The following is an 11,480-nucleotide window of genomic DNA, read 5'->3' as shown; positions in this document are numbered from 1 at the left end:
CACACACACACACACACACACACACACACACACACACACACACATGCATGCCCACATTTGAAGGGCCAGGTTTATCTTATTATTTTCCATTCCATAATTTATATTCACTTAATACGTTACCAAGCATCAAGAAAAACTTTCCTAAGACACTGGAAAAATAGCATTGGCCTCTCAGTGGCAGATGTTTATGATATGCAAAACCCCTTGTTATATCCTTGAGTACAGCACACACTCATACAGAGCTGGTGGGATGGGGGACACAAGTGCCACCAACCATCACCTTGCTGGGTCTTCAGACCTTTGTAGTAAATTGTCCTACTATGAGGCCTAGAATGTTTTTCTGAAGTCTGGCCTCTATTGTCACCACTATGGATCTGCAAATAATTTTGCACATTCCAGAATAGTGGTTCTTAACCTGGGCTGCACATAGAATCACCTGAGAAATTTTATTTAAAAGGTGATGCCTGCTCACCCTAGAGATACTAGTTTAATTGGCCAAGGATAGTCCTCTAGGACCAGTGGATTAAAAGTCTATGCTGTATAGCCCAGGTCAAGAGATCCTGGGGAAAAGAAATTGGATCAGAGTTCCAGCCACATTTGCCAGATGGCTGACAGCCTGTATGTAAATTCATATTTGCAAATAGATTTGGGAGGAAAGTGAGATGCTAAGTCCTGTTAACCCTCTATCTGCCCACCTATTACCACTATTTCCCTTTAAATTATAGCCAAAAACAAATAGAAAAATGTTGTTGTGGGCTGGCCAAGTGGCTCAGTTGGTTAAGAGCTTGCTCAAGAGTGAGAGCTCTGAGCAACAGGGTTGCCGGTTCGATTCCCACATGGGCCAGTGAGCTTTGCCCAAGCTGAGCTGCTGCTGAGCTGCAGCTGAGGTGGCAGGATGGCTCAGCTGGTGAGAGCATGTGCTTCTAACAAGGTTGCCTGTTCCAGATGCTATGCCCACCTGCAACTAAAGACTGAACTCAGCACTTTGAGCTGAGCTGCCGCTTGGATGGCTCAGGGGATAGAGCGCACGCTCTTAACAACAAGGCTGCCAATTCGACTTCCTCATGGGATCATGGCTACGCCCACCTGCAACTAATTGAACACAACACCTTGGGCTGAGCAGCACGACTGGACTTGGAGTTGTGCTAGCTGCGTCCTCCACAACTAAGATTGAAGGACAACAACTTGGCTGTTCCCCTTCCCCAATCCCCCAATAAAATGTTTTTTAAAAATTTTTTGTTGTAAGCAACATTGTTTCTCCTTCCATTTACTGTCTCAGTAGGAAGGTATATATGTTGGCATTGCATCAGACAGTAAAGAGGGAAAAAGACCATTCCAAGGGACATCGGAATGTGTTCATCACATAACCTTGTCCTTCATTCAGTCATTTTTATCCAAATTCAAAGGAGGAAAAAGGGTCGTAACTTTCCTATTTTGTGCAACCATGGGCTATTTTAATAAAAGCAAGCATAGATAATTATCTGAAAGGTCTTCTTTTATTATAAGAAGCAAGTCATTGCTCTTAAAAATACTGGTAAATAACACCCTTATGTGACATATGGTCACAACCCTTCTCCCAGTGAGGACAAGTCCAGTTTATTAGATTTTTCCTCTGCCTCATAAAATTCTCCATTCCTTCAAGGCTTTTAATTTAATTACAGAGAGAAACTGTAAACGACCCTGTGCATGAGGAAGAATTAACCATCATCTTTATTTATGAGTGTTCTAAACAAAGAAACTAGCAAATATGGATACAGTGGATGTCTCCCAGACCACACCAACCGAGAGGTAAAAATAAGGTCACCATATGTTGTAAACAGGACCTCTTGGCTTTGTGCTCCATCAACTCTGCCAAAACTCTGGTCAGTCTTAGAGAATGCTCAAAGAATTCTGGGAAACTTTAGTGGGTACAGAAACTAATGCTTAAATTTGCCCTGAATGTCTGCCCGTTTCCTATGTCCTTCTCAAGCTCATTGAAGTAACTTCCTGTTTCAAAGGACTCCAGGGTTGTGAACTACACCATCACTACCTTTGCATAGGCATAAAGATGCCTAGAGCAGCTGCAAGTACACAGTGAATGATGACTGATGCAGTTAACACCTGTGGAGGCTCTAGCAGAACGACTGTTGCTCCTTTGACTCTTTCTTGGAGTTTCCTTGCCCTGGGACTTAAGCATGACACATGGAGTCTGGGCCAGAGAACAATATGGTTGAAAGGTATTTATTATTTGCTTTATTTAAAATTTTCTCTCACTTCTGGTTTTGGTCCATTTCCCCAGAATCAAGCATGTTTGTCTTTATTTTCTCTTTTAAAATTTTTTATTGGAGACTCTTCATTTCATCTATTCACCCCTCTCTGCCTCCGGTCATCAAGGTGTATTCATTCATTCATTCATTCATTCATTCAGAGATATGCTAGACATTGAGGATACAATAGACCGAGTGCCATGAGCAGATTCTCTGGTGGGGAAGTGCAGGGTGCTGTAAGCACGCAGCAGATGGGCACATCCTCCTCATATTTGTGTAGTCAAGGAAAAGCTCTCATAGGAGAGAAATGGCCTCAAAACTGAAACTAGAAGAAGTAGGAGCTAGGCAGGCAAGAGCCAGGGTTCAGAGAGAGAGGGCTGGCAGCTGACAAGGAGAAAGGGGCGACTCCAGACATCCTGTACCAAGCCCAAAGGTGAGATAGAGCATACCAAATTTCAAAGATAACCCCAGAAGACTCACTTCCATCAGAAGTTTTAACTTTCTGCACCAAAAACTTGTAACCACAAAGAGGACAAAATGGCTGACTTGGCTTACTCTCCTAAGTTTTTCTTTGAGAAGGAGTTCATTAAATTAATCTGAACTCAGATGGAAATACAGTTGCCAGATAAACTACAGAATGCCCAGTTAAATTTGAATTTCAAATAAACAACGATAATTTTTAAGTATAACTATGTCTCAGATATTGCTTGGGATATACTTATATTAAAAATTATTTGCTATTTACCTGGAATTCTAATTTAACTGCCTTACTGTATTTTTATTGGCTAAATCTGGCAACTGCAGATCATGAAAATGACCACAAACTTGGTCACATTCACTGGAAAATCAACTGGAAAAAGAAGAGATAAGATTACAAAAGCAGACATCAATGGTAAAAACATAAAAAATACAACTCACAGAAAAAAAAAAAGACTACAACAGGCCAAGCAAATTTCCTTGTCTGAACTCTAAATAACTAAAACCCGTGGAGCATGCTCTATAATAGAAAGTAGTAGGTTCTTTGCCAGAAGCACTTCATAAGAGCAGAATTGCAGAGGAAGGACCCTTAAGACTGAGTCTCACTAGTAATCATCAGCTTGGCAATGAACTTAATGTCAACAGAAAAGGGACCTGCAGTCATCAAACAACAGGGTCTGCCATCCCTGGACTCCTGGTCATGTACAGCCAAGGTGGTGACTGCATCATAGTTCTCGAGAATTCTGCTGGATAGAAGCACCTGTAAATGCATGTGTGTGTGTGTCTTCTGGCGTCTCATTACAAGATAACCCTGTGCCTATGTCTTGTGGCCCAGTCTCAGTTTGTAGGCCCCACCTCTGCCTCAGAAGAAAAAGGATGAGAATCAGCATATCTACTGGGGAGGAAAGTTTACAGAAGCAGAAAAGAAACAAACAAAACAGGTTGAGAATGGAAAGGGGGAAGATGTTCTGCTTTCTTAGTCCTGATCTGAAGAACAGTAGTGTTTGTTGAAAAAAATTAAATGGGAAGCAGTGGAGTCATCAATAAAATTTTCACAGATAGGATTGTAACAAATCTGAGTCTTTAATGTCTCCATAGGGCTGGCTTTAGGGATAGTGTGGTGGCATGGGGCTGAAAGAGAGAGACAGAGAAAGACAGAGAGTTTTAAAATTAACATGATGGATACAGAGAAAGATTGAAAAAAGTAATAATTTTATTATGTTACAACTTCCATAAAATTGTTGACCTTAAGTGGAAATGCACTAAATATAAGGACAGATGAGAACAAAACCAATAAACTTCATAGGACTGTAGTGAGCACCAGATGTTGAAAGAAAGTCTTACCAGACCAGACGTCTGCTTTTATCTCTAACAGACAAGATACACACACACACACACACACACACACACACACACACACACACACACACACACACAGAGTGCCAAAAAAATGTACACACATTTTAAAAAAGGAAAAAAAATGTATTAAAATTGTAATACTCAATATATATCAATAACAAAAGAGAAACACAAGTCATTTTTATACATTTTTTTGGGCATCCCCAGTATGTATGTGTACATATTTTAAAGACACAAAAATAAGAAGCATCAGGGATGACAAAGTACAAATGCACAGCCCCAGATTTCAAATCAGGAGGCAGCCTCATGGTCCACTGTGTATGTATTCCTCACCCCCCAGTCTTCTGCTCCAGACTCCTGAGCTTCCACAAGGATCCATTGGTCTCAGTTCTTCACATTTAATTCTAATCTGAAATTACAGTTTGGGGTCCAGCTTTGAACTACCCAAAGCTGAAACACCTAGTAACAACCCCTCCATTTCCAGTTCCTTACCCACTTCAATCCATCCTCCCTCCAATAAACCTAAGTATACTCATTCCCTGTTCCAGAACAGGCAGAGCAGTGGGGTGGGTCATGCTGGTTGATCTTTCCACCCAGTTCTTTACATCACATTAAAGCAAAGACTGTTTTTTTTTCACGAGGTTCATGTGGTATATTAGACTTGAATATATTTTTGCTTTTTTTACTTTGAAAAAGTACAATTTTCCTGGAGACACTCAGAAAAAAATATAATCAAAAAATAGGAAAGTTAAGTTTTGCTTATATGAAATAATGCACACTAGAGGTGGGCCATATTAAAAATTATCTCAGATGGATGGTCTAATGAACCAAAGCTGCTATATGCTTTCAGATCAAATTATCTGTTGCAAAGTGAATATGGCATTAAAACTGGTGTTATTTCTTATCCTTTTTTTTTTAAACATTTTTCTTATTTCCAGAACAATATTAAAAATTTGGGAAAACAAAAGCATGGAGAAAAAAAATTTAAATCACCCATAATCCTACCACTTAAAAGTAACCACTCTTAATTAACATTTTGGTATTTAGCCATTTAGTCTTTGTTCTGTATTTACACAATATTATGAAAATGAGGTCATCCTTGTGTTTATTGTTTAGTAACAATGTTACCAATAAACAACATACAGACAACATTTTCACATCATTAAATATTCTTCTAAAACACATAGATCATTTTTGAGCATTGCAAAATATTTCATTGCTGAACTTAAGTGGAAATGCGCTAAATTTGAGGATAGAGGATAACAAACCAATAAGTTGGTTTTCTTTTGTGGATGTGCCTTAATTTATTTAACCAATCCTCTTAAATTACTGAGAATTTATAGTATTCCCTACCACCAGTTCTCTCTCACACTTTCTCCCTTCTTCTCCATCAGCAATAGTAAATGTAACATCCTTGTAGCTAAGTCTTTTTGCACATCTAGTTATTCTTTGAGACAAATTCCTAGAAGTGTAATTGCTGGGTCAAAGAGAATTTACTATGATTTCTGAACCAAATGTTACTGTTTTTCTTCTGAAATATTCTAGAATTAAGCAACAGCTCCACATGGGCCTTTTCAGTTTATATGCATGTCTGTTCTTGCACAATTCATTTACAATTCCTAATTTTATTTTGCCAGGTGGCAGATGTTAAGCATATGTGTATTTAATTATTTATTAAAATATCAGAGTCATTGCAACTCTTGTGCTGCTGACAGCTCCAGTCATTTCCAGCTCATTAATCTATATCACAGAATTAAATCTATTCGTGGAAACAACTTTACATTGTAAAACCAAGAGGGAGCTAATTTCTATCCAAAGTAGCATGAAGAACTATATTATACTTAAATCTAAAGTCGATGAACAGCAGTCATACACAACAACATAAATGAGCGTCACAGCCATTATGTTGAGCAGAAAAAGCCAGACACAAAAGAGCACGTATTTATGATAATCTGAAATTCAAAAATAAGCAGAACTGACAGAGAGTGATAGAAATCAAAATAGCGGTTACCTCTTAGAGGTCAGGGAAGATGATATTGCCTGGGAAGCAGTCCCAGGGAGCCTTCTTGGGTCCTAGAGATAGTTTATCTGTTAATCTGGGTGGCGGTTATCCATGTATATGTAAGAAATTATTGAAATGTACATATAAAAAAATTGAACAATACACTTAAAATGTGTGCACTTTCACTTTTGAACTTTATTGTTGTATATTATACCTCAAAATCTTTAAAATATGAAAAAAAACCTAAATTCTAAATCAATGGTTTATGCATTAGTTTCCTAGGGCTGCTATAACAAAGTTCCACAAACTTGGTGGCTTAAAACAACAGAATTTTATTTTCTCACAGCCATGGAGGCCACAGCCTGAGATCAAGGTGTCAGCAGGACATGCTCCCTCTGACACCTGTTGGGGAGAATCCTTCCTTGCCTCTTCCTCACTTCTGGTGTTTGCCAGCAATCTTTGGCATTCCTTGGCGCATAGATACGTCACCCCAATACTCTACCTTCACATGGCATCTTCCTTGTGTCTCTCTCTTCACATGGCCATATTCTTATAAGGACACCAGTCATATCAAATTAGGAGCCATATGACTTCATCTTAACTGATTAGCTTCAACAGCCCGATTTTCAAATAAGGTCACATTTTAAGGTACTGGGGTTAGAACTTCAACATATATTTTAGAGGGACACAATTCAACCCATAAAAGTTTACAATATTGTTTTTAATTTTTCTCAAAAATTTAAGTTTTGTAAAAAGAACCAAAATGAAGAAAATGGTGTCCTGAAAGATTTATAACAGAGTCAGTGGTGAACAGACTCTATTTGCAAGGAGATTTCTCAGGAAAGCCTCAGTCAGGACTGCAGATTTGTTCTTAGTTTCCAGAGTACGCATTTGAGGGAGAAAAGACGTGTATGAAAAAAATTACATGAGAGAAATTTGAAGCTATCAAGAGGTAGCTCACATAAGAGGCAGTGTAGTGCTTCTGAGACACTAAGGTATGTTATGCTCATTGTGTTTCCAGTACCCAACCAGATAACTGACTGCTTCAAGGGAAGCTTTTGACAGGGCAGAAAACAAAAGTAGGGAGTGAGCCTTTTTAGATTTTGTGTTCCAGAGTGGGGAGGAGATTAGCTGTGTAGAAACATCTTGGGCAAAACCTTGAAGGCAGAATCTTATACCTGCCCCTTACATGTGAGAATGACTCTTTCAGCCTTGGGATGGAAGAAAAAGAGTAAGGACCCTACTTTCCAATTCCTAGCTGGAAGGAGGTGGTCAGATGCCAGAGAGGGAATAACTGCAGTAGAAGGGACCACAGAGAGCCTCACAGATATTTCTGGGCCCTACATACGGCGTAGCATCAAGAGAGAGAGCCTCAGGAGCCAGGGGCCATGGGGACAGGCAAGAGTCACCTCAACAGAGACCTACAAAAGCCATTGACTACATGGACCCCTTACGTACCATACAGAAAAAAAAAATCATTAAATTGGAAACTAAATCCGAGACACAGCTTCTCCCCATTTATAAGACATTTTAAATAAACATGCACTAATCAGAAAACACATATATCCTTTGTTAGATCATTTCAACTTTTGGTTCAGCCATCATAGTCGCCCAAAAATTCCAGCATAATGTAAAAACATTCAATTATTCTAAGAGCACCAAGAGGGATAGGAACAAAATTGGACTAAAGCTAGCATCTGGAACCAATGATTTGGCTTTCGTCAACTCCTCAGTTGATAAAAGAAATAAGAAGTATTTGAGATGCTCTCCAGGATATAAGAGCATGAAAGGAACTCAGACCGACAATGGCTGGTGAAGTGTTGCCCATGAAAATCAACATGGAAAAGGAAAGCAATAGATGAGAAGCAAGGAGAGATACAGTGAAAAGAATTCCAATGGGAAATAGGACATGTCTTGCTGCTTCTTGTAAATCCATCTGCCAACATTATCTTAACCATGAGTGGATCCCCAGCTGTAAAAAATGTACTCTACTAACTAAACCACTTTTAGAGGAACATCAATTAAAAGCAGACATATTTATACATGCTCATACAAATTGATGCTGTCTTTGCAGACAGGACTGGCCTGTATCCATCTGATATGTTCATTCTTAAGGTCTACCTACCCATTTTAGCACCACTGAGTGTATTTGCGTTTTGCCTGACCTTTAGATGATCTTGATTTCTGAACCAGACTTTTGGAAAGCCTGACTTGACAAACAAGTCCTTTTTTCTGATTTGTGAATGTATTTGTGTTATATAGTCTTATAAGTGAGGATCAATTGTGTCAGATTTAGTTAGAGATTTAATTAATCATTTTATTGAAAAGAATAAAATTACATGAAATTGAGTGTCAGCTAGAAAATCCAGGACATGTGGCCATCATACCAGGAAAACCGAGCTTTGTGGAAGAGGGAACAGCATTCATCTGGAAATTGTCCCTTGCTTCTGGCAGCACAGGAATTTGCCTCAGGAAAATTGATCACTCTGTGAGTGCAGGGTCCAGCTCAGCCAAGGAAGACCTAACTATCATCTGGTGATGATAATGAGGAAAAAACGATTCCACAGACTAAATGAAGCAAAGCATTTATCAGGATCCAATTTCCTTCAACTGCATTTGTACAGTTCCCAATCTGCTGTTTGCAGTTCCCTACGTGCTCCTTTCCATCCTAAGCACATTTGTGCTGTTCCACAGACGTCCAAGGCTTCTTTCCAACAGACCTAACCACGAGATGGCCTTTTCTGCCTGTTCGCCAGTTCTGTTAGTTACATCTTGTGTCCCGTATCTCAAATCAATTCATCAACAGATGAGCATTGTGGCCAGAGAAGATAGTGAATATTTATATTTCTAAAATAGCAGAAATCATTACAGAAAAATAATGGTTGTTTCCATTCATTGATTATTCTCTGTCATGTACCTTATGCACCTAATTTTTAAAATAGAAAAATAAATAAGCTGATTTCTTGGTTGTGGGTAAAATTATGATACTTTTAAAAAATTACCTACATAGTATCTTTTTCTTTCAATTACAATTGACATTCACTATTATATTAGTTTCAGGTGTAGAGCATACTAGTTAGATATTTATATACCTTACAAAGTGATCCCCCTAATAAGTATAGTACCCACCTGGCACCACACATACTTATTACAAAATTATTGACTATATTCCCTATGCTGTACTTTACTTTACGGATGACTATTTTGTAACTACCAACTGTATTTCTTAATCTCTTCACCTTTTTCACCCAGCTCCCCAACCTCCATCTCATCTGGCAACCATCAGTTTGTTCTCTGCATCTATTATTTTGTGTCTGTTTTGTTTGTTTATTTTATTTTATAGATTCCACATATAAGTGAAATTATGTGGTATTTGCCTTTCTCTGACTTACTTCACTTAACATAATACTCTCTAGGTCCATTCATGTTGAAAATACCGACACTTCTTAAATCATGAAAAAAATAATTGAAATGTATCACTTTGGCATTATAAAGAAGACCTGACAACATCTAATAAAACACACTCTTTTATGGATGAGGAACTTGAGTCACAAAAAGCTTAAGGCAGGAGGTCTCAAACTTGAATGTGCATCAGAATCACCTAGGATGTGTGGACAAATGAAACTCCTTGACTCTGGTATCAGAGGTTGTTTCAGTGGGTCTGGAGAGGAGGGTCTGGACTCTGCCCATAAAAGAGTATAACCTACATAGTTAACAATCACCCCAGGAGATTCTGATGGAAGTTGTATCCAGAATGCAGTATGAAAATATATTGAAACCACCCCCAGGGTCACACAGACAGAAACTGCAGAGTCTCAGCTCAGACTTTCAGGACTGAGATGAGGGGTAAGGAAAGCATCATGGCCCTTGGGTCAGACTCTTCCTCCTCCACCCTGCTCTTCACACTCGCCCTGAAAGCCATCTAAATTAATGACTACATTGGAATTAAAATTTGAATGGCATGGTGCAAACCATACCTCAACAGACACCATTAGATTATTAGATCCCGATGATAACCATTAGGTACTTTTATTATTTCCATTTCACAAGAGATTGAAATAAGGCTCAAAATAGTTAACCTGTCCAAAATCACATAACAAGAAAGTACGAGAGCTGCACATAAACCCACACTTTGGGCATACAAACCCACTGCTTCCCTGAAGAATCCAAGTGTGATGAAGCAGCTTTTCAGACTTGAAACTTTGCCACCATCAAGTACATCCAACTTTTCTCATAGTCCTTCTGTCAGTCAGTGACATTTATTTGGCACCCACTGTGTACAGAAGGCCAAATAGGAACTAAAACAGAGGTCCACAATTGTTCTTACAGGAGCTCAGGATACTCTCAGACCTGGAGGACTTATTTGCACCACTTTCTTTTTTCACTTCTTTAGGAGCACATCTGGCCTTCTGAATTGAGTTAACAGTGGGTTATAATAAAGCATTTTCCAAATCGCTTCCTGATTTGTATTCAGTTTTTAAAGAACATCGTGATTTTGGATAGTGTTTCACTCATACTAAAAGCAGAACCAGAAATTCTCTTGAAAGTAGAACTTTCATTTGTAACTTAGCCCCCACTGCAAAACCCAGAGCCTTTCAACTGAATATTGAGTGGCCTCAAATTTGAGAAAAGAGATATTCAGTATCCCTAAGGCACAAACACCCTCTCCAGGGCCAATCCTGCTATTAGCAGCCACCATCCCAGGACCATCCCCTTCCTAGTCAGTATAAAAAGACACACAAAAAGAAAGAAAAAAAGACTGTTGGGAGGGAATGGGATTTTCCAAAAGTCTGCAGAGAGTCTTTTGGCTTTCCCACTCCTTCATGAGAGGGAAAAGCAGTATTGCTAAAGGAGAATCTCATGTGATATGAGGATTTACCCCAGCAGTCTTCACACTGCAGACCCCTGACTGTCTCCCAAACACTTTCAAGGGATTCACAAGGTCAAAAATCATTTCGTAAGAATCTAAAGACATTATCTGCCTTCTGACTGTATGGATATTTGCACTGACAGTGAAAAAAACAACACAAAGTGAAACTACTGGTGCTGTAGCAGAAACCAAGGCAGTGGCACCAAACTTACTAGTAGTCACCATATCCTTTATCTCCACATGTTCACAGTAAGAAGGGGAAAAAAGGTTCACATAAGAATGTCCTTGGGCCGGCCAAGTGGCGCGATGGTTAAGAACTGGCTTGGGATGCCCGAGGACCCTGGTTCGGATCCCACGTATGAGGGCCAGTGACACTACCCTCCACAGCTAAGATGCTGAACAACAGCTCAACCTGGAGCTGGGCTGCCGTGAGTCAGGGGCGACGGTGTAGGCTGCAGCCCCTGTGGCAGTGGGTTGCCATGGGCTACCGTGTGTAGCCAGCAGCCAGTGTGAGCAGCCAGCAGCC

The sequence above is a fragment of the Hipposideros armiger genome, unplaced genomic scaffold, assembly GCF_001890085.2.
Source record: "Hipposideros armiger isolate ML-2016 unplaced genomic scaffold, ASM189008v1 scaffold_125, whole genome shotgun sequence".
In the NCBI taxonomy this organism is placed as follows: domain Eukaryota; kingdom Metazoa; phylum Chordata; class Mammalia; order Chiroptera; family Hipposideridae; genus Hipposideros; species Hipposideros armiger.
The sequence above is the reverse complement of the archived record's forward strand: the minus strand, read 5'-3'. Positions refer to the sequence as shown.